This window comes from Mytilus galloprovincialis, chromosome 7 (assembly GCF_965363235.1).
Source record: "Mytilus galloprovincialis chromosome 7, xbMytGall1.hap1.1, whole genome shotgun sequence".
NCBI lineage: Eukaryota > Metazoa > Mollusca > Bivalvia > Mytilida > Mytilidae > Mytilus > Mytilus galloprovincialis.
The window spans coordinates 83,923,139-83,947,723 of record NC_134844.1 but is presented as its reverse complement, the minus strand read 5'-3'; the positions used below and the strand labels follow the sequence as shown (position 1 = coordinate 83,947,723).

At 31.3% G+C, this 24,585-nt stretch overlaps 2 long non-coding RNA genes across 3 annotated transcripts; both read left to right on the top strand.

Moving 5' to 3' along the window:
* Window positions 1-5,890: 5,890 nt before the first annotated feature.
* Window positions 5,891-10,590, top strand: LOC143083859 (uncharacterized). The gene is made up of 3 exons (XR_012980909.1): window positions 5,891-5,968; window positions 8,683-8,760; window positions 10,145-10,590. It is a non-coding gene; the product is annotated as an uncharacterized LOC143083859 (long non-coding RNA).
* Window positions 10,591-16,924: 6,334 nt separating this feature from the next.
* Window positions 16,925-21,784, top strand: LOC143082012 (uncharacterized). 2 transcript variants are annotated; one of them, XR_012980219.1, is made up of 3 exons: window positions 16,925-17,006; window positions 17,372-17,474; window positions 21,438-21,784. It is a non-coding gene; the product is annotated as an uncharacterized LOC143082012 (long non-coding RNA). The 2 variants fall into 2 exon arrangements; XR_012980218.1 differs by lacking the exon at window positions 16,925-17,006 and having other exon boundaries at window positions 17,206-17,474.
* Window positions 21,785-24,585: the final 2,801 nt, after the last annotated feature.

Genomic DNA, 24,585 nt, shown 5'->3' with positions numbered 1-24,585 from the left:
GAAATGAAACAATCTCAGTCTGGAACAATTGAAGGTCTTGTCACATAAAATTTCTAAATTATTGATGAGAAACTACTTTCAGATTACTCAAAGTTACTTTTGGCGTCCAAGCATAGGTTTCGTCATACTGATTCAAAAAATATATGGTTTCTATGTACTTTTGCCTAAAATAAGGGAGATATCAGGTACTTCCTGTTTATTGAGGATCACTTCAGGTCTCTAATGATAGGTTTATGTATGCGTATCATATGGGTTTTATATATAGTTTCTAGGTGCTTTTTCATAAAAACAAAAGTGTAAAATGGCAACTTCCGGTTTTTAAGGTAACTTCAGGTTGATATTTTTCAAGGTACTATCTCAACCAACAGTTTGAAAGACCATATGGCTTTATTGTGAATAAAGTTGGAGTAATAAGCAATTAACCTTTAATTAAATCATTTCAGGGAAAAAAACCTCCCATTAGATATCAAAGGATTATTTTAGACCAAATGTATCATATATTCATCACAATGAGGCACTAGTTCTTTTATATATACTAGAACACTAACGCGATATTGCGTGTTCGTGACTGAATTAAAGTATATAACTATGTGTTGGCCTTATTTTAGCCTGGATTTTGAGTATTGGTATTGTCATCTGAGAAAGTCATGCTGATTATAAGATGCACAGTTTTCTCTGCTTTCAAAATCTTTTTGTTTGAACCCGCAACTTTGAACTTTTCAATTATTGGTAACATTAATTATTTGGAAAACAAAAGGGCGTAGAATAGAGTAATTTTAAATCAACAGCATTGTCCTGTATTATTCATAGATAAAATTGAATTCTTTGATTCGCCGTTTTACGTTATGCCGGCTAACACATTGGAAACTGTACCTATACCCCTTATTTTAAGTCTAGACTTTAAGTATTCGTATTGTCGTCCTATAAAGTCATGCTGATTAAAATACAACAATAGGAAACAATGTCAAAATGAATGAATTTAGTAGTGTCAACCCTCAGATTGTGACCCGTGTATATAGAAAATCCTAAACACACCGTTTAATGGTGCGCCTGTCAGATGCGGAACGTACAGATAAGGTAATAGGTATCAGGTGAATATACTATTGGTATCGGTATCGGATTCGACCTGGAACTTGTTAACTATTGGCAAAATAGATTATGTGGAAAACAAAAGGGTCTTGAATTGTGTAATTTTTAATCAACACCAGAATCCTATATTATGTTCTTTACGTCATAACTACAATCCAATTCCCTTTCATGAATGTGACCTACCGAGTTGGACTATTGACTATTTACTGGATTTGTTATCACAAAGCAACATGGTGGGTGCCACATGTGGAGCAGGATCTGCTTACCCTTCCGGAGCACGGGAGATCACACATAGTTGTTTTGTGTTTGGTTTTTTTTGTTGGGGGTGGGGGGAAGGGGTATTCTTTTGGGTTCTATGTTTTGTCATGTGTACTATTGTTTGTCTGTTTGTCTTTTTTATTTTTCGTCTGGCGTACTAAATTATAATCCTGGTACCTTTGATAACTATTTAGCCATGGCGTTGTCAGTTTATGTTCAATTTACGAGTTTGAGTGTTCCTCTGGTATCTTTCGTCCCTCTTTTAGCTTTACATAAAGTTGAATTCTTTGATTTGTCGTTTTTTTTTCACCATGACGGCTTACGCATCATACCTTGTTCTTTTAGTATAATAGATATCTTTAAAAGTGACAGAGAAGATAACAAAACAAGGCGAGGTCTTAATGACCTTGACCGCAGTTTCATTTTAGTGAACCAAAAACCCGAAATACATATACCTTTGGTTACTTTCACCTATCATTCATGCTTTACATTAATGTATCACTTTTGTCAAATACAGAAGGAGAAATAACTCTCATATGGAGTCTTCGTCAAAGGAGTAAGCCCAGTAACACCCTTTTTTTGCTCCAAAATATAGCAGTTTTAAAAAATGTTTCAAATGTAAACTTTTAGTTTTTTATTGGAAAGTAGAATACTTCTGTTACATAAATATGGGCTGTTTGTTTACAATACAACGTACTTGTATCGTGTACTGGAGTCATTAAGTTATGTTAAATCACTGAAATCTTCGAAATTTTAACATTTTGGTTAATTTTGGACGGTTTCCGTCTGAAATGGAAGTGGTCGCATTTGAGTTCATTCTTAATGTCTAAACTTAAGTTGTTTTGTTGATAATATATAACATATATAAAGATTGAGTATGAACACGGATGCGCCCACTTTCATATTTGACAAAAACCATCTGAAAAGTGACATATTATGGCATATTTGATAGATTTTTCATATTTAAGCTTGCATTTGAGCGTCTTTAATGAATAAACCAGTTCAAATTTAGATCTCACATAAACTAATTAAATCGACTGAAGTAGACACTCATGTGTTTTAAAGGTGTCCAAAATCTTACATCAGATACACCTGATTTTTGAGGCCAAAATCGGCCCTTACCGGACTTTCTCCTTTGTGAAAAAATCCTGAGGATACATCGAGCAACTTGGTAAAATGAATTAGTCGCTTTTTTACGGTTACGGAGGAGACGCTATAACAAGGAAAAGAGTGTTTTGTGGGGGAATATCCAACGCGCGTCTAGCGTATTTATAAATTTAATCCTAATATCTTTGATGAGTTTATTTACCCCACAGAGAAACATATTCGTTTAAGCAGGGTCAATTTCAAAGTCGCTTAAATTGTGCGATATCACACATCAAACATCTTGCGAAACAAAATGTACACGGAAATAAATAAGGCGGTAGAAGAAAAAAAATTAATCAGGATCAACCCAATAAGCCTTTCCACAGAAAAGTTGAATTCCCTAAATAAACACATTCAATGAAAAGGTCTTTTTTCTTCAGGTGTAATTCCGCCAAATCATAGTACGTCAGATCCGGTTTCGAACAAAAATGAGTCCCAAAAATATTCCCTTGTATTTAACTGTTGTAGAAAATTATTAATCTTGATTTTCCTGCCAGTATTGGTTTATATGGCTCTGACATTAACATAACATATGAGCCTATTGGAGCATTTTCAACATTGATTACCAATCTGGTGTTCCTTTTAACTTTCATTTCCCCTGTCAAAGTAATCCCACTAACATGTTTAACCCCGTCCAATCATGTATGTATGTGCCTGTCCCAAGTCGGGAGCCTGTAATTCCGTGATTGTAATTTGTTTATGTGTTACATATTTGTTTTTCGTTAATTTCTTTTTACATAAATAAGTCAGCTAGTTTTCTCGTTTGAGTTCTTTTACATTGTCATTTCGGGGCCTTTTATAGCTGACTATGGGTATGGATATACTTATTGTTGAAGGCCGTACGGTGACCTATAGTTGTTAATTTCTGTGTCATTTTCATCGTTTTTGGACAGTTGGTCATTGGCAATTACACCACATCTTTTCTTTTATGATAAATAAATCGCATTGTAAACGGTTTTAGCTTTAAACCCGGATTTGTTTTCTCTAAATCGATTGATGACCTTCGAACAGCGTTCACTACTGTTGCCTTTATTTAGAAGAAACGAACACATATAACCACCTGCAAAATAAACTCTGTTAGGTGATGTGTATTGACCAGCATTGCAAAAGATGCATTATATTAAGGTATGCACCTCTATAGACGATATGCAATGATGAGGAAAAAAAGACATTGGTGTGATAAATCATGTAATTGTAAATAAAATAAAGAATGTAAATAGGGAATGTGTCAAAGAGACAACAACCCAACCAAAAAGCAGACTTTATTGTACTTGTTTTGGTGAATAAAGTTTGCTAGTACACATTTTACAGAAGAATACAGCTGTGTATTTTTTCACAAAAAAATCTTACGAGTGAAATTACTCGTAAGGCATAAACATTTCAGTATAACGTACGATCAATTTGAATCATAACTTTTTTTGTGAAAAGAGTCGCCGATATTTTCATGGTTGCCGTTGTCAAGTAAAATTATATATTTGAACTTATCTAATTACATTTGTACACTCATCAAAGGAACCGGGCTACAAATTGTGTACGCCCCTTTCATTCGTCCTTATAATAATCATCAGATATTCGACGGACTTGACCTTAGGGTGTCCAAACACTCACTTGTTATAAAATCGTTCAAGTGTTCACATGTTATACAGATAATATTTTAAAATTATATATTTACTGGATCAAGAACATTCCAAGAAAAATTATCCTAATGTCAATAGCTTGAACATACTTTGGAAAAGTGGGATAATGTTTTATATGTCAAGCACAACATTTATATAAATAACATGCACTAATACCCAAGGACACGCGTGTTATTTGAAAACAACATATTACCGACTATATCATTACAAGAGGCAATACAGAGTCTTCAAAACATACAAACAAGTATGAAATAATTTCTCGTCAAATGTGAAAAAAGTGTTGTGAGATTTTAAACCTACATTTTATAAGCTTTGATAGATTTCGCATTTACATTATCATACATGTTACAGTAGTGCATCGGAACATTCCTGACCTTGTTGATAAATATTCCGTATGAATGTCACAAACTTTACATGATGGTTTTGAAGTAAAGTGTTTAGTAACTGGTGTTGTTTATCATCTGAATTGTTTTAGTATTTTTTTTTTATGTCTTTGTATATTTTAAATTATACTGTTTATTCCATTTTTGGCAATAAAATGTGGAGTTGGGTGGGTCCTTATACTTCCTGCTATTGTGTTATTGCGCTTTAGTCATGTTTTGTTATATTTTCTTGCATTTTTGCGTATTTTCTTTGGGTGCCTTTAAGTCATTTTGGTTTCTTTGTTGCATGAGTTATTTATAGTGATTAAGATTTTTTGACAATTTGACCTATTACATGTATTATTTCTGTTTGTTGTGCTCATACATTGTTGCCAATATCATGGATTTTTATACGACTATCATACAAGTGTGAGGTTTTTCTAGCTAAGCTATAAACAAGGTTTTTTTCCACCATTTTCTACATGATGTAACTGCCTGTAACAATTCAGATATAAGACACTTGTTTTCTATTCGTTTGATGTGCTTTTGATTTTGACAAACGTTTTGAATTTTGCCTAGTTTCGGTTTTTTTGCATATTTGCTTTTTATACATTAATTGAATGGAACTTTGTGTTGATAATGACGAAAAATGTCTTCCTTTTTGTGTTTTAAGGGTAAAACAATTAGGAATCTAATACTTATTACTATCAGTAGAAATTTATTACTGACTTTGCGAAACAAACTTTATTATATGACATTAATTGAAAATCTATATGAGTATCTAATGTGTGAATATGAATCTTCCGAGTTGATCATGCATTATGTTAAGGTATATGCCACTACAGACATATTAAATTGATTCTTATATAATTGCATAGCATGTACTTGTTGAAATGAGTAAGTATTTAAACTCATAATAGATACCAGGATTAAATTTTGTAATTTCGCCAGACGCGCGTTTCGTCTACAAAAGACTCATCAGTGACGAATCCAAAACAGTTCAAAAGGTCAAATTGAGTACGAAGTGAAAGAACACTGAGGACCAAGTTGTGACAAATACATCTAAGGTAATCTATTCCTGAGGTAGAAAAACTTAGTATTTCAAAACATTCAAAAGTTTTGTTAACAGCTAATTTGTTAATATGACTATAGCAATGATAATTCATATCAGCACAAAAATTCTGACTACTGGGCTGGTGATACCATTTGATAGAATTTAAAAAGAAATTATTTTGGTTTCCAAGTGTTATACTGGGTAATGTGCTGTTTTCAACTACTTTTTAATATAAACTTGACATCATTCGGTTCCGAGAACACTAAAAGATGATTATATCAAAGCACTTATTTGTATAATAATATGTAATTTAACTACCAATTTCCGTTGTTGATTTAAGAGGTGCTTGTTAACTAAACTATTTATATTGCTGTGTTTGTGAAATTAATATATTTACAGATATTGCTGATTAACAAACTCTGGTAAGTTTTTCCTCATTTGTACCTTTTTTGACATGCGTTTAAAATTAAAACTGCTCAACAATTTTTCGCGATAGAAAGGCTAACAAATAAGATTTTGATTTGTTAACTTTTTGAGTTTAAAATATACAAAAGAAATCGAATATATATCCAATTCCGTATTGCAGCAGAAAAAATAGTATAAAGTAAAATATGATTAATATAAAATGTAATATATAACGTCTACTTTAATTAAAATATAATTACCACAAAATTAAATATGATTAAAATAAAATAGAATATGTATGAAATAAAACATAAATAATTGAAAAATAAATATAACTGATATAAAATAGAACATATATTAAATAAAACATAAATAATTGAAAAATAGATATAATTGATATAAAATAAACATAAAACAAAACACAATTCATGTAAAGTCAAGTATAATTGATATGGTATGAAATAAGATAAAAAATAAATAAATATAAGATAAAATATAACTTATATAAAATAAAATTTAATTGATTCTAAGTAAAAATCAATAAATATCAAATAAAACATAATTGATATGAAATAAAATAAAACGTATATAAAGTTTAATATGATTAATATTAAATTTAATGTAGTTAATATAAAATATAATGTAACTAGTATAAAATATAATATGATTGATATAAGATATTATATAATTAATATAAGATATACTATAATAATATAAATTATCAAATGATTAATATAAAATATGATATGTTAAAAATAAAATATAATGTAATTAATATGAAATTTAATATAACTAATATAAAAAACAATATGATTTACCTAAAATATGATATATTATAATAAAATATAATATAATATAATATAATATAATATAATATAATATAATATAATATAATATAATTTATCATATGTTTAGTAATAAATATAGTAGTTTTGCATATGTGATAAATAGCCTGGTGTTTAATCCATATCGCGCAACTTTGATGCGCACCCTTTATCGCATACCCTTTATCACACCCCTACCCTTTATCGCATACCCTTTATCGCACCCCGACCCTTTATCACATCCCTACTTTTTTTTTTTTTTTTTACATAAAGTCAGTTTTATTTTTTTTTGCTCAAGAAAAATTTTCCTCAAAATACGTCAATTTTTTCAATGACGTCATTGTTTGGTATGTGACGTCACGGACGTCAAGTTTTCTATATTGTATGTGATGTCACGAACGTCAAGTTTTCATATTTTTGGCACACTAAATGCAACTATAAAAAGTACAATACACACAAATAAATACAATAATAAACAAAATATATTTTTTAAAACAACAGCACGCAAATTGTAAGGTGCTTTGATAAGTAATTGAGCAGTTCTTTTAAGGCCTTTGAAACAAGACAAAAGTAAAACTGAAGGTAACCCAGTGCTATGGATCAGAAAACATTTCATATAATATAATACTCTTCTGTTGAAATATATGATAAAGCGTATAATACATGACAAAATCCGTATCACATGCCGTATCACCCTCGACCAATATCATCCCTCGGGCCTAAAGGCCCTTGGGCTGATATTGATGTCTCGGGATGATACGACATATGATACGGATTTTGCGATGTATTATTCTCTATATAATATAATATAATATAATGTAATATAATATAATATAATATAATATAATATAATATAATATAATATAATATAATATAATATACACAACATGGAAACGTAAAAAAACGGTGCTAAAATGTGTTATAAGCCATATTTGTTTAAACATTTAATACATATAAGTAAATTATCATTTAAATTAATTCAAAACTATCTATATACGTTATTTTAAATAGTTTAAGCATGTCACTAATTCAGTTTGCTCCGTTCTTTTACGCCAATTTAATAGTGTGTTTATTTCTGGGAATGTCAAATATTTGCCTCTACCTAGAGCTCTTCGATCCAAAAGAATTGCCGTATTTGACCTATTAGAATCGAAATAATTCATGGGGGCTTGAATGTATCTACAATTTACCACGGTTTGTCCCTTTATGCCGATATTTTACCCCTCGCTATCGCTCAGGGTAAAATATTTGTCATAAAGGGCCAACCCGTGATAAAATCACGATATATTCAAGCCCCATGAATTATTTCTTAAATATAATATAATATAATATAATATAATATATTATTGTATAGCAATATAATATTTCCAACAGAAAGTAACCAAAAGTTAGCGTGCAATAAATTCTAATATTGTACTAGTGCAATAAATCATCAAAAATTCATGACGTCATCAACGACACAATCTTAGTTTAAACCATTTTTTACTTTCAAATATTATATTGCTATACAATAAAAGGGTTATTGCATGAATATTGGGAAATATTGTCCCTCGTAGAACATATATTGCACTCGCAAGCTCGTGCAATATAAAATTCTACTCGGGACAATATTCCCCAATATTAATGCAATAACCCTATAATATAATATAATATAATATAATATAATATAATATATAATATAATATAATATAATATAATATAAATATAATATAATATAATATAATATAATATAATATAATATAATATAATATAATATAATATAATATAATATAATATAATATAACATATCATAACATAACATAACATAACATAACATAATATAATATAATATAATATAATATAATATAATATGATATAATATAATATAAGATAAAATTCCCTTACCATAAAGAATTTTATCTTCACAGGTAGAATGTCGTCAAAGCTGTTTACTGTGCTTGTGCTAGTCTGTGTTTTCTGGTTAGAGAATACTAATGCCTGGTGGAGTAAGTTTTCATAATGAGTTCTCGAGTTTTCTCCCTCTTATTGTTCAATACTTACCTGTTTTCTTTAAGACTTTTTGTACTTTGTAGCTGTTTCTTTATATGTCGGTTTATAAGAATAACATTCCCAATAAACATTTTCCCGAATTATTTGAAATTAGTAAAATTTCTTATTTATTTCCCTTTCATGAATCTTAGTCTTGTTCCAAGCAGCATGTCACTTCCCTGTCCTATTACTCGAGTATTTATCATTCTTAACTTAAAAAATGGTACATTTGTTTTGTCTTTTTGTCTATATTTTTTTTTTAATTAAATACATATATCTTAAATTAAAATGGAAATTCTGATCGGACTTATTTGAACTTCAGTGATTGATTGTGTGTTGCTCAACATTTAGTTTAAAAAATGTTATGCATGTTCAGGACGACAAAATACTTAAAGTAATTTAAGCATAAGACAATAACAATCAAAACCAAGGAGTTAACAAAGACTAACAAAACCAAAGGACATTTACATCAACAGTTATACATAATAATTAAGAAGCAACACGAACTCCACTAAAAACCGGGAGTGAAATCAGGTGCTCCGGAAGGGTAAGCATTTCCTACACCGTATACGGCACCCGCACCATGACGGTGCCGTTCCAAATTTTATTCGTGACATTGATGTGCTAACATTAACGTAAATATATACAAGTAATCCTTAACGTTAGTGGTTAATTTTAAACTGACCGATTGCAATATGTTACATTTAAATTAAGCAAAAGTTTGAAAGTTTTTAGTCTATATAACCTCTTTATCAATAGTTAATAAATTTTATCTATTTAACAATTCAGTTTGATCATAAAATCAGCTGTAAAGTCTATATAATAAATGTCCAGTTTTCCTTCCACTAACCTTTTTCCTAGATTATAAATAGTTTTATTTGTTTTTAAAATCAGATTGTATCTGGGTGTCGTACCATAGTGCCGTCTCGTATTCCCGCTTGTGACGTACCGGATTTTACTTATTTCTTAGTTCGTACTTAAAGCATGAGAAGCACGAAGGGTGGTGCATGTGGAACATAATCAGCTGACTATTTCATGATTGTATGCCAGACGCACTTTTCATTTAAACCCGACTCAAAGGCCAAATATTGTACGATGTTGCATAGCATTTAAGACACAAAAATACCGAAAAAATACCGTAGACAACATGATAGGTCCTACAATATTACCATTATTTTCACGACGATCGTTGCAGCTCAATAATTGTTAAACATAAATAAAAACTTATACACAGAAATAGTAGCACACTAACAAAAAAAATATAACAGAAATAGAAGACACAACAAAAATCTGGGTTTGTTTCAATTATATTTTAATTTTAATTGTATTTTGGTTTTTTAGGCAGAGATAACAGTTACATTGTCAATAGATCAGACCAATCTATACATGTTTCGTTACGCCATGGTGGTCATACAACAACAAGAACAGTCGGACCTGGATCATATACCAAAATCGGATATCGTTCAACCTCCGGTATAACTTTATGCGTAGATTATACTATTTGTTCTGATGCGGGTTCCGACAGAAGCTTTATCGTCGATGAGTATAGAGGAAGTTTAAGGATTTTCAAATCTGTCTATGGAGACATTCATTCAATAGATTGGTCTAAAAAATGAACAATGCTGATTTGGAAATGTATATAATCTGTATTTAGAAATACCCACTCGTGGTATATTAATTAGTCAGTGTGTTTTCAATGATATATTATTAAATATCTGAATATAAATTTAAGAAAATCTGGATAATATTGCTTGTTTTAATGAAATAAATATTTCTCAGTTTATAAATATGTTTTGTTATAATTAAAGGTTGCTCATTTTCTCTGCTTATAAGAAATAAGAACATATTGCAAAATACATCACGGAAACACAATAGTAAAATAAATGATGGACACAGAATGACGAAATCATTTGTAAACAAAATTAGTAAATAAATTCGCAACCAATAAAAGATGAATGTTTTCTCATGCTCCACCCCCTACTCCTTAGAAAAAAGCAAACGCTTGGAACTCAATTTTTTTACAACTATAGGGTTATTGCAATTCAACTATTGAGAGAGATGAAATAAATGTTGGTGCATCAAATTTCTAAGGTAAAAACAAATCTAACAACCGCTCCTCTCTAGCATGTTGGAAGAAATTTCGGTGACTAATGTAAGAACTCAAACTTATATTTTTGGTGACAAGTTGGGGACAGACAGATGATTTGCATCCTGTAAACACAGAAAAAAAACTTTATAAATTGCATACGTCCAGATCGCATTTACTTGCACCAGAAACTCTAAGGGGAGTTTTACAAACAAAGGTTATTTTGATTTTTTTGTTTTATTGTTTCTGTTATATAGTAACAACAAAAGCACTACATATTTGATGATCTTAGTATTCTGAATGCTCACAGAAGAGGCAAATCTAAATTTTTAGATATACAATAACTGAGGTTACTCGTGCAGGAATGACCTATGTTCAGAACTGTAACTGACAACGAGGTTAATCATGTGAAACTATACACATGCTTTTAACACTTATCGATAAGTTGCTATAGTCTTTCTGCGTTTATCCAGCATATTCTCTTTGTTTATTACTGGATTCAGTATCTTGTTCTAAAATTGTTGCATGAAGGAAACGTTTTTATTGTTATGGTGTCATTAAAACCTGTGATGGATTCTCTTTTTGTTTTTGTTATTCTTGTTGATAAAATACCTAAGATGATGTTCAGATATTTTGTGTTACCCTACAGTTTTTTTCTCACTTAAAAATCGAATATCTTAAAATGTATTTCGTTGACACTATTCCTCCGTAGTATCTTGAAAGACTGCTGTTATAAAGTATTTGGAAACTTTAAAGACGTGTTTGGATATCAACGAGTGTTAGGACTAACCGAACTATCAAAATACTCGTAAATAGAACAATAGGTAAGACGACTATCTGTTATGAAGCGCTCTTTTGTTCCGGGTATTTCAAACGCACATGTGCCATGTGAAGGTATATGCGGAATAATCCTGGGCGTTCCAAATAACTGAAATCTAAACCAACTGCTTTTTACAGAAAAAAAGTGGCAAAGTAATTTCGTTTCACAACATGACTAAAAACTGATTGTTTATAAATTAAAGTTCAGAATACACGTAGTTCATATGACCTTCAATAAATTCTTCTAGACAAATAAAGGTAACTGTCCGTCCTTCACTGATAAAATATTTATGAAATGTCTGATCTTTCAGTCCATATATCAAGATCAGATATTGGAAACTTTGAATAATAAATTTTTAAATCTAATAATCTTCTGTTTTGCCATTAGCAATTTTTAAATAACCTTCTATTTCACTGAATGACACTTACGGTGTACGATGAAATAACGGACGCGTATCAGATATAAATAAATCAAGAATAACATTACATATACAAAATTTATTAATATAAGATCAAAAACTTTTTCTTGATTGCTTTTGTTTTTTTTCTCTCAAACTCATTTTTTGTACATCGCTTTTCATTGAAATGAATAAACTTTACAGTAAAAAAAAGTGTTGTCATATGCATGAACTAACTCCGAATCAGTTATTTCCTACAAGTATTTTAGTAAACACATTTGAATGTGCAAAGTGAAAAACTAAAAGGACTATGTTCAGTAAGACCCCTTTTCAGCCCCAAAATATATCCGTTTTACAGAATTGTTATAATGTAAACTTTTAGCTAAATATTGGAAAGTAGAATACTTCTGCTGTACAAATTTGGTCTGTTTTTGACAATACAATAGATATAAGAAGATGTGGTGTGAGTGCCAATGAGACAACTCTCCATCCAAATTACAATTTATAAAAGTAAACCATTATAGGTCAATGTACGGCCTTCAACACGGAGCCTCGGCTCACACCGAACAACAAGCTATATAGGGCCCCAAAATTACTAGTGTAAAACCATTTAAACGGGAGAACCAACGGTCTAATCTATATAAAAAACGAGAAACGAGAAACACGTATAAATTACATAAACAAACGACAACTACTGTACATCAGATTTTTGACTTCCGACAGGTGCAATCATTTGTAGAGGGATTAAACGTTTTAATGGTACCAAACCTTCTCCCTTTTTCTGAAACAATAGTATAAAATCACAACAAAGAAAAACACCCGATAAAATATCAATTGGCAGGCTTAACTCAATAAAAAAAAACGTAAATTAACACACTATAAACGAATAAATTTGTTCTGCGATATCTGAATGCAAATGCACAGTTAATAAAATATTAGGGACAAACATTGAAGGCCAAAAAACAAACAAACAAGTCTAAACAAAGCCATGGTAAGACACCACTGCAAAATATTTAACCCTTCGAAAATGATCACTTTTGAAGAAAAAAACCGGTTTTAATAATACAGGTAAATCTTGAAGTTTATACAAATGTAGAACGAATAAGTGAAAATTAGAAGATATTCCAAATAATCAAAGCTGGTATATAGACAAGATCCATATTAATATAAAATAACAAAAAAGCATTATAAACAGTATCAACAGGTCGAATTAACAAGAAAATACGATTTGAGAGTACTCGCAGTTACTGACAGCTAGTTAAAAAAACAATTAATAATAAAAAATCATGCATCAGTGACTAAAATCAACTAAAACACATCCCAGGTATTTAGTATTTTAACGTCATGAACAGTCAGAGAAGACATGACTAGTGCAATGCCAAAAATAAATGTATCGACAGGTAGTAGGATAGTGAGGAGCAACTTCTTTAGAGATAAAAATTAACATGTCTGTGTCTCTATACATCCCGCCTCAAAAGAAGATACAATTTAGTTATGTTTTAATTTGCTAATGACAAAATCGATATTAGTGTCAATGTAAACTATATTCAGAGATCTAATTACAATATTGGTACAATAACCCTTACCTATAAGTTTGTTTAAAGGTTCGATGAGTGTACACGGATCACATAGTGATTTCCTCGCTTTAAGTACAATATTTCCATACAATTTAGGATGTGAAATACCATTTTTAATAAGTTATTTCCAAGTACAGCCAAATTTACTAATCAAATCTTTGTATCTATGAAAGAATTTTGTAAAAGTTTTAAGTAATTTATGGTATCGAAATCCCTGACACAATAATTTCCTAGTGATGCATTCATTACGTTCGTTAACATCTATAACATCAGAACACACACGGGCAAACCGAACGAGTTGGGAAATATAAACACCGTATGATGGAGCCAAATGCACATCGCCGTCTAAAACAGTAAAATTAACAATAACAAATGAAAAATCGATTAAAAAATTACGATACTGTTGTCAAGTCATTAAAGATTGCATATTTTGGCGTTAATATTGAGTCACTGATAAGGTCTTTGCATCGGAACTAAACACATTTATTCTAAAAACAGTTGTTGGCATGACACGGATTATGTTCTTCTCATATATGTTATGATGGTATGATACTAAACCGCTAACGGGAAGGATTGTGCCTGATGTTCATATGATGAAATCATAATCTTTCAGTCAGTTTAATTGAAGTCTGGAGCTGGCATGTCAGTTAACTGCTAGTAGTCTGTTGTTATTTATGTATTATTGTCATTTTGTTTATTTTCTTTGGTTACATCTTCTGACATCAGACTCGGACTTCTCTTGAACTGAATTTTAATGTGCGTATGGTTATGCGTTTACTTTTCTACATTGGTTAGAGGTATAGGGGGAGGGTTGAGATCTCACAAACATGTTTAACCCCGCCGCATTTTTGCGCCTGTCCCAAGTCAGGTTCCTCTGGCCTTTGTTAGTCTTGTATTATTTTAATTTTCGTTTCTTGTGTACAATTTGGAAATTAGTATGGCGTTCATTATCACTGGACTAGTATATATTTGTTTAGGGGCCAGCTGAAGGACGCCTCCGGGTGCGGGAATTTCTCGCTACATTGAAGACCTGTCGGTGACCCTCTGCTGTTGTTTTTTTATTTGGTCGGGTTGTTGTCTCTTTGACACATTCCCCATTTCCATTCTCAATTTTATCTTTTGTCATAAATTTTAGTATGAAGTTTCCCGTTTGAAATTGAAATGTCTAAATCTAGAAAAGGACAACTGCTGCTTAATATGCTAGATTTAGTTCTTTTGTGTAAATTTCGGAAGTATATTTAGAGAACTATGGATTATTCAACGAAAAAAATCATCCAGATAACGGTAGGTATTTTTGAATGTACCAACCAAATATAACAATGATGGGTCTTTACTGAGTTTGGTCATAACCTGAGATCCATAGCAATATAGAAATAAAATCTGCTATTAAAGGGGCACAGTTAGTGCCCATAGGACTATCTACTACCTGACGATACACTTTATCGCTGAAACGTACATAAATCTTATCTAGCAGAAAATTTAAAGCTTCAATCATATCCTCACATTTCCAGTAAGTGTATCTAGCATACTTTCCTTTTTCGTTAATGTACATATATCGGTTGCTAGCATCATTAAGTCATGCTAAATTACTGAACTCTTCACAATTTTAGCATTTGAGTTAAATTTTACACGGTTTTCGTCTTGAATGGAAATGGCCGCATTCGTGTTCATTCTTAATATTCAAATGTAAGTTGTATTTGATGATAATGCATAAAATATATAAAGGTTGATGGTGAACACGGATGCGGTCACTTTCATATTTTGACAAAAACTATCTAAAAAGTAACATGGTATGGCATAATTGATAGAGTTTCCATATTTAACCTTGAATATGAGCGTCTGAAATGTAGAATTAGTTATCAAAGGTACCAGGATTATAACTTAGTACGCCAGATGCGCGTTTCGTCTACATAAGACTCATCAGTGACGCTCATGTCAAAATATTTACAAAGCCAAACAAGTACTTAGTTGAAGAGCATTGAGGATCCAAAATTCCAAAAAATTGTAACAAATACGGCTAAGGTAATCTATGCCTATAAATCAGTTTAAATCTTTCACACAAACTAATTGAATCGACTTTAGTAGACACTTAAGTGTTTAAAAAGTGTACAAAATCTTTCATCAGATGAACCTGAAATTTGAGGCCAAAATGGGCCCTTACCAGACATACTCCTTTGTTCTATAAGTTTCTGTATGTTGTATTCAAATCGATTGACTCTCAGGGACTCTCCTTTTCGAACTTTCCTTGAAGTTCTGTATTTTGTTGTTAATTTACATCATTCTACTATTATACTGTATCACTTATTATAATATAGCACTCTTTTTCAGCTTACTTTCGACCTAAGATATTAGGTACCATCGATTCTCTTTTATAGCTCATTTATACCTTTAATGAACGAAATGATTAGGGATAAAACGAAACTAAATTTACCAAAACGGAACTAAACGAAACGAAATAAATATATTTTAAAAAACTTAATAAACAAGAAGTTCACTTGTTTGATCTAAATGGAAAAATTAGTAACTAAATTATAATCCTGGTACCTTTAATAACTAGTAATAGGTTTTTTGAAATCGAAAAACTAGTTAGTAAAACCTTTTCTTGAAACTTCAATTGTTAAGTTAGATAAGATAAGATAATTCATTTACAATTCATTGTTCAAAATTGAGCAATAATTCAAATGAATCACAAAATAAAGCACAGGAAATTAGAATGATTAGAATGATTATTACAGTACATTTAGACTAAAGTATGTTCTCAACACGACGTGATTGTCCTATTGATTTAACCAATTACAAGTTCAAAGCATAAAAAGCATTTTCCAGCTATAATGGATTACATTATATTATTGAAATTGATTAAATAGTTAAACCAACAAAATCAAAATACTTTGAAGTTTACTGATGCAGTATAAATTGATACGGTTCATGTTAACATATGAATATTAATAAAATTGCTTTAAAGATAAACAATATCAAAATGATGCAACTGGAAAGAAAGGAAAAATTCTTTAAACTAAATCTTAAACTTATACACTTAGAAATAACAACATTTCAGATTACTGGACGCAAGGTTGGTAAGACTAGTATTTACATATATGGGTTGAAACAAGTTTATCTATTATATTCTATTTTAAAAACATTTAATGTTTTTTAACATAAAAAAGGTTAATAGTAAAAAGATCCGTATCATTGAACTGTAAAATCCTTTATGCATGAAACAAGCTTAAAATATTATTTAACAGGACACGATGTGACGCCTATATAAGTTAACGCAAAGTTCATTCCATATCAATTAGACCAACTTACAAGTCTGAATCAAGGTAAGTAATTCGCATCATTATTTCTATTAACCCTTTAAAAGGTCTTCAACTCATTTTTATAAAACAGATACAAAGGTATGCTAACATAACAGTCTAGTAAATGATTATTATTAGCATTGTTATATTCTTCGTTTTGTTGTTGGTTTCTTTTTGAAGAGGAGAGGGTATGAATTGTGTTTTTCTGTGTGTGAACTAACTTTTGAATGTGACGAGCTATTCTTATTTGAAAGATTATAGTGATTGAACAGACTATATTTTATTCGTTGGAACGTTTCAGATAAGGGATTTTAGATCATTCGAACAGAAACTTTTATGAAAAAAACTATACAATAATTCCTAAAAAAAAACTTCATAACCTTTTTTAGGAACTTCCGCCTACCAGAAGGATGTTACAAAAGAAACCACAGATTCTGTTGTTGATATGTTGTTTAATTTTTGTTGATGTTGGGGCTTGGTTTAGAGGGAGAGGTAAGTCCTTTTATTGCAGTTTTTTCTAGTTTTGGTAAATAAACATAATGATCGTGTGCTCCGTCTATTTACCATTGTCGATGTCTATTCATTTTTTGTTGTATGCATTATGTTGTAAACTAACACCTGCGATTGGTGTCAGACTCGCAATTAAAAATCCCCATCTATTCAACTAATTTCCACAGCTGTCTCAATATTTTACCTTAAGTTTAACTTAGAAACCAGGTATATTCTGAAATGTATATGTGTTACCCTTATACATGGCCATTTTCATCCCATGTAGCTCTATTTTGTGTCAGCGTAGGGTTACTTTAACATAAGTTCTAAATTTGAGGGAGTGAATTGGTGGTAGACACCTATTGTAATGTGTGTGATATTCTCAATGCAAATAATGTTCCTTACTAACAGTTGTGTCTTTATTTCCTGTCATGACTACTTTAGAAATAATTGATGCAAGCTATTATTTATTGTAGTCTTGACATAGGTAGGCATTATATTCGTGATAATTTTTGCCCGAGTGATAGTGAGGGCTATAATACCAAGAATATAATACATACCCATATCATAACTACAATACAGTATAGCTTGCATCAATTATTTCGGATCCGATTAGGACAATTATGGTGATTTATATGTTCGATGTGTATAAATGTAGAGCTTTTGTGTAGGCTCTTCCGTAACCTCCCTTAATAGTTAGTTCGAACCATTGTTTAACTTGTTTGTACGTCAATCGCAATTGTCGGTTAAACAAGACTGATTCGAATTAACGTGGTTTGAAGATAAAATAAAAAAACTAGAGGCTCTAAAGAGCCTGTGTCGCTCACCTTGGTCTATGTGCATATTAAACAAAGGACACAAATGGATTCATGACAAAATTGTATTTCGGTGAAGGTGATGTGTTTGAAGTTCTTACTTTACTGAACGATTTTGCTTCTTACAATTATATCTATAATGAACTTTGCCCATTAGTAACAGAGAACTATATTTGGTAAAAATTTACATAAATTTACCAAATTAATGAAAATTGTTAAAAATTGACTATAAAGGGCAATAACTCCTTAAGGGGTCAATTGACCATTTAGGTCATGTTGACTTATTTGTAGATCTTACTTTGCTGAACATTATTGCTGTTTACAGTTTATCGCTATCTATAATAGTATTCAAGATAACCAAAAACGGCAAAATTTCTTTAACAATTACCAATTGGAGGGCAGCAACCCAACAACCAGTTGTCCAATTCATCTGAAAAATTCAGGGCAGATAGATATTGACTTGATTAACAATTTAACTTCTTGTCAGATTTGCTCTGGATGCTTTGGTTTCATAGTTATAAGCCAAAAACTGCATTTTACCCCTATGTTCTATTTTTAGCCGTGGCGGCCATCTTGGTTGAATGGCCCAAAAGATACCCCAAAGATGATTGTGGCCTAGTAGTTTCAGTGGAGATTTTGTAAAAGATTACTTAGATTTATGAAAAATGGTTAAAAATTGACTATAAAGGGCAATAACTCCTAAACGGGTCAACTGACCATATTGGTCATTTGACTTATTTGTAGATCTTACTTTGCTGAACATTATTGCTGTTTACAATTTATCTCTATCTATAATAATATTCAAGATACTAACCAAAAACACGGTAATTTCCTCAAAATTACCAATTCAGGGGCAGCAACCCAACAACCGATTAACTGATTCATCTGAAAATTTCAGGGCAGATAGATCTTGACATGATAAACATTTTTATCCCCGTCAGATTTGCTCTAAATGCTTTGGTTTTTGAGTTATAAGCCAAAAACTGCATTTTACCCCTATGTTCTATTTTTAGCCGTGGCGGCCATCTTGGTTGGTTGACCGGGTCACGCCACACATTTTTTAAACTAGACACCCCAATGATGATTGTGGCCAAGTTTGGTTTGATTTGGCCCAGTAGTTTCAGAGGAGAAGATTTTTGTAAAAGCTAACGCCGGACGACGACGGACGACGGACGACGGACGCAAAGTGATGAGAAAAGCTCACTTGGCCCTTTGGGCCAGGTGAGCTAAAAATGAAATTGAAAAGCATTGAATTCCAATATTTCCAACCATTCCTTCAAAAAACGGCGTATTTTTTTTCTTTGTAACTTGGGGAGGATTAGAGGTAAGAACACGTTTAAGAATAGCATTTTATCAACAATGTGATGTTTCATGTCAACAGAAATATTCGGTGGGTAACCACAGCAGACTCTAATGGTTGTATTGCAATATGTCAATTATTCTGAATTATGTGACGAAACCATGTCGAACAGGAAAAACATAAGCATATGATCATTGGGATTATATTATAATGACGATATATATACATCTATGATATAACTTGCATCCTTAAACTTTATTTCATTCGATCTTTTCCGGCTTAATCGCGGGTCTAAATGATTTTTTTTTATTTGTCATAGGATTTCGCTATATTTTTCTATAAATGAACTTTATCTTATACTTAATAGAAAAATGAAATAAAAAAAAATGGGGTCACCGTTCATTTACGCTTACAATCTGCCTTCGAAAGAAGCATACATTTTTGTAAATGTCCTTTTTTTCTATTGAACTATAAGGAGAAAAAGCGGTAATATTGAAATAAAAAAAGAACTAAATTACAGAAATCGCTTAAATTTTACAATTATTTAATTTATGTACAGCTTATTCGAAAACAACAATAAAAAATATAGGTCCCCGGCGAGTTAAAAATGATATTTCAATTTTAATGCCACAAAATGGCAGTTTTGCACAAAAGGGAGAAAATTTGAAGCTTTTTCAATCATATCTACATTTTAAAAGTCACCTGGGGCCAACACGAATTGATTTTTCGGAAAGATTTTTGTACCATTTAATTAAATAACTAATACTAAAGGCAATTAGTATAATTTGTAATAAAAAATAAATGTTTATTTTTTTTCTGAAAATCTTATACCCGCGAGCCTCCTTTTAAGTTTTAAGCTTGAAACGAACAAAAATCTGGTTTTAAAGTTTTCAAGATAGTCAATAAAATACAGATATTTTTCAAAAGGAATACAAAAATTCAATTCGGATTGGTGACTTTGTGTTTACTCTTTGAATAACAAACACAATTGGATCGCGCTATCAATGCTCAACTGTCCAATTAAAACACAGCCCTTATTCATTTTTATCTTTTAATATACACAGACAGTATGTTGATTGATTGATGTTTAACATAAAGTGACAAATAAAACATAAATTTGAAGATAAATCCGCGTATATATGATAGTGATCCCTACTTAGCTGTACACTGATGCAATACTTCGAATATATATAGCGCTTGTTCAGATATAATGTATAAGTAGACATGTCAACCTATCTAGACATCATGTCTTTGTATAACGAGTATTTGATGTACCTTTAAAATAGGGACGAAAGTTACCAGAGGAACAGTCAAACTTACTTGCAAAGCGGAAAAGGAGCGAATATCAATTTTCAAGTCTTTGATTTAAATCGTCTAGGAATATTGTATTTCCGCTTCTTTATATAAATGAAATGTATACATATAATACACATAATATAAAATTAGGTTACAATGTGTACAAGTTACCTAACACGATAAATACGGGGTCAGTGATTTCCATATGGGGTGAGACGGAAGCTCTAATCCACATATGCAATTTATTGACCCCATATATTGTATTATGTCGCTAGTACACTATGTAACGAATTTATCTCACCGACATGAGGAATTCAAAATAGTGACCTAGTAAGTGATTAAGTCTTTAAATACCGTTAGTATTAAGAACATACTTCCATTTGTAAAAAAAAAAATGCCAACAAGAATAACTTGATAAAATCATTTGTAAAGAAGGTCTCTAACTACATACTCATTGATATGTCAAGTCATATAGGATAAATAGATAATTTTTCCACATTGAGGACATACAAGGAGAGTTGTAACATCCTTTTCAATCTATGTTTTTCATTACAGCTTACCATATCACGCATATTGCTAACGGTACACGGGATACCATAAAGATTGAATTGGTTCAGGGTACAAATACGTATACACCAGACATCGCACCTAACACATACGCTAGAATCAAAACTGGAATCGGTCGCCAAACCTTGTGTGTTTTTGCTGTCGATGATATCACCAGGGATAATGAAGTCTGTCGCGGTGAAAGAAGTGATCGTAGTTTTGTAATCAGAACAAGGCTCGGACAACCTAAGATTTACAGAACATTATACGGGAAGATTTGGAAGATCGACAAGAAAAATCCGTAAATTTTATGAATTCTGATGTTGAAAAGACAATATAAAGTTGTTTTAAAACTACCTTCTTCCAGATTTTTTTCATTCAAATTTTGTATTGTTTCAGAATAAATATTTCTGTTATCAGACTGAATAAAAATATATTACATTATAAAATGTAAAATCACGAAAATGCTGAACTTCGAGGAAAATTAAAACAGAAGGTCCCTAATCAAATGGCAAAATCAAAAGCTCAAACATATCAAATGAATGGACAACAGCCGTCATATTCCTGACTTGGTATAGACATTTTCTTATGTGGAAATGGTGGATAAAACCTAGTTTTATAGCTAGCTAAACCTTTCACTTGTATGAAATTCACAGAAATGTTCCATTATATTGACGACGACGTGTGAACAAAACAAACTGATATAATAGGTGGAGATGTCAAAAATAGGGGTATAGCAGTCAACATTGTGTTATAACCAAATCAATATAAAACAAACAAATATGTAAAAAAACACATTTACCATGGAACAATAACACAATGACAAGATGTATCAGCACAGATCTACGTCACATGCAGCAAAGAAACACAAGGCATGCAGACACAGCACATTAGCAAAAATAAAGGCAAAACTACAAAACTTATCATAAAACAATTACACAATACATAACAGGATGTACAAAGCCACGTCATGTGTGAAAAAAAGCACTAAAAGGCACACAAACAAATCATATTAACAAATATAAAAGAAAAGAATACAATATGTATCGTAGACAATAACACAATGACGGGATGTATTAGTACAGAGCCTAGTCATATGTAATAAAGAAACTTGACTCCATTTGTCATACGTAACACAACTTTATGATTTTAAAAATATGCAATAGTTCGTCAGTTAACATAGAAAACACACGGAACTGTCCGGCTGAATACCTTCATTACTTCCAATAACCAATAACCGGATTTACAAATTTTAAAGGTAAAACTTGTAAGCTGTAATAACTGATGTCCTGGTTTACTGTCGTGAATGCATTGGACATGACCAGTGTTATTTTTTAGTTTACATATTGAAAATTCTTATTACAAATAAACTCATCATAGATACCAGGATCCTAATTTTATATCTACGCCAGACGCGCGTTTTGTCTAAAAAAGACTCATCAGTGACGCTCGAATCAAAAAATGTTTAAAAGGCCAAATAGAGTACAAAGTTGAAGAGCTGTGGGGACCAAAAGTTCCAAAAAAATTTTGCCAAATACAGCTAAGATAATCTATTCCGGAGGTGAAAAAGCCTCAGTTTTGTTAACAGTTAATTTATAATTATGAACATAGCAATGATAACTTTTGTCAACACAGAAGTGCTGACTACTGGGCTGGTGATACCCTCGGGGAAATAAATCTCCAGCAGAAGTGGCATCGACCCAGTGGTTGTAGATAAACTCATCATAGATACCACGATCAAAATTTTACATCTACGCCAGACGCGCGGTTCGTCTTTGTTTATTTATTTGTCTGCCCTGAGTGTCCTTGTATTTATCTAAATTGCATCCCAGTCATGTAATGTTGTCATTTTTGCTGAAATTATTACAGTGCCATCTAAGTTGAAGGTTTGACTAGCAATAGAAATACAATGTAGGTTCAAATCACCATTTTTCTTTAAATATCCTGCACCAATTCAGAAAAATAGCTGTTGTTAGCAAATAGTCCGTTTTTATATATGTTGGCGTTTGTTTTGTTTCCTTGCAGTTAAGTGTTTTTGTTGTTTCCTTGTTTCCTCTTATAGTTGATGTGATTGTGTTCCTCTTGGAGAATATGAAGTAATGCTTTTGTAACATGGCAAGTATGACTGCGTTGTATGATGTACCCATCGCATTACACTTAACTGTCTTTTTTCAGGGAATAATATTCCCTAATCAACATACACCTTTTCAAAGTGACAAACAAATATTATATTCCCGCCCTTCATCCCGATTTCATTCACTTTACTGAAGTGTCATTGTGAACTTGTTTTACTTGAAATACTGGTCTCTTCGGAATACAGCAATCATGTTTTTGCTTTAAGCTGATTTTAAACCGATGTTACTTGATTTGAACCAGTGATATCTTATTTGAACCCGTGTTACCTGATTCTAACACGTGTTACCTGATTTAAAACCTTGATACCTGATTTGAACCCATTTTACTTGATTTGAACACAAAGAAAGCAAAAAAAAAAAAATAATCGTAAGTTTTAAATTTTTAGTTTAAATTTGTAACTTTCAAACTTAAAAAGATATACAGAAACCCCGACCAGCATAAATGATCTGCCATAATACAAGATGCATATTTATTAAAGTTTGAAAATTACAAATTATTATTATTATTTTTCAATTTTACACCCAAGAATAATTAAACTCACAGGTACAGCCGATTTTTTCGCATTGGAAGTTTGAGTTTGCTCCTGTTTGGACCAATTCAAATTTTCAATTTGTTTAAATAAAAATTTATCGATGTGGAATTTTCCTATCCTCAAACTTTGACAAAAACTTATTTTTCTAAATAAATAAATGTGTGTAGGTTATAATTTCACAGTAGCAATTAGATATTGGGTTAATCAAGCGTCTTCGTGATCTTCATTATACAGGAGTATCCAGAAGTATTTTTTCAATAGGTTTGAATCGTTCGCGCAACATCGGAAGGGGGTGACCTAAGTGAACCTACACACACGAATAATGTTCGTTTAAACCAAAGATTTTGACGGAAATGCGACGAACTCGAAAGTGGTCCATTTACACATGTATCATACTAATAAACCACGTGAAGTCTGAGTTAAAGAAAAAAAAAGAAAGCAACGCGTTTATAAGTTCATGCGTCCAAAGTGCTTTTCTGGATTTTCCTT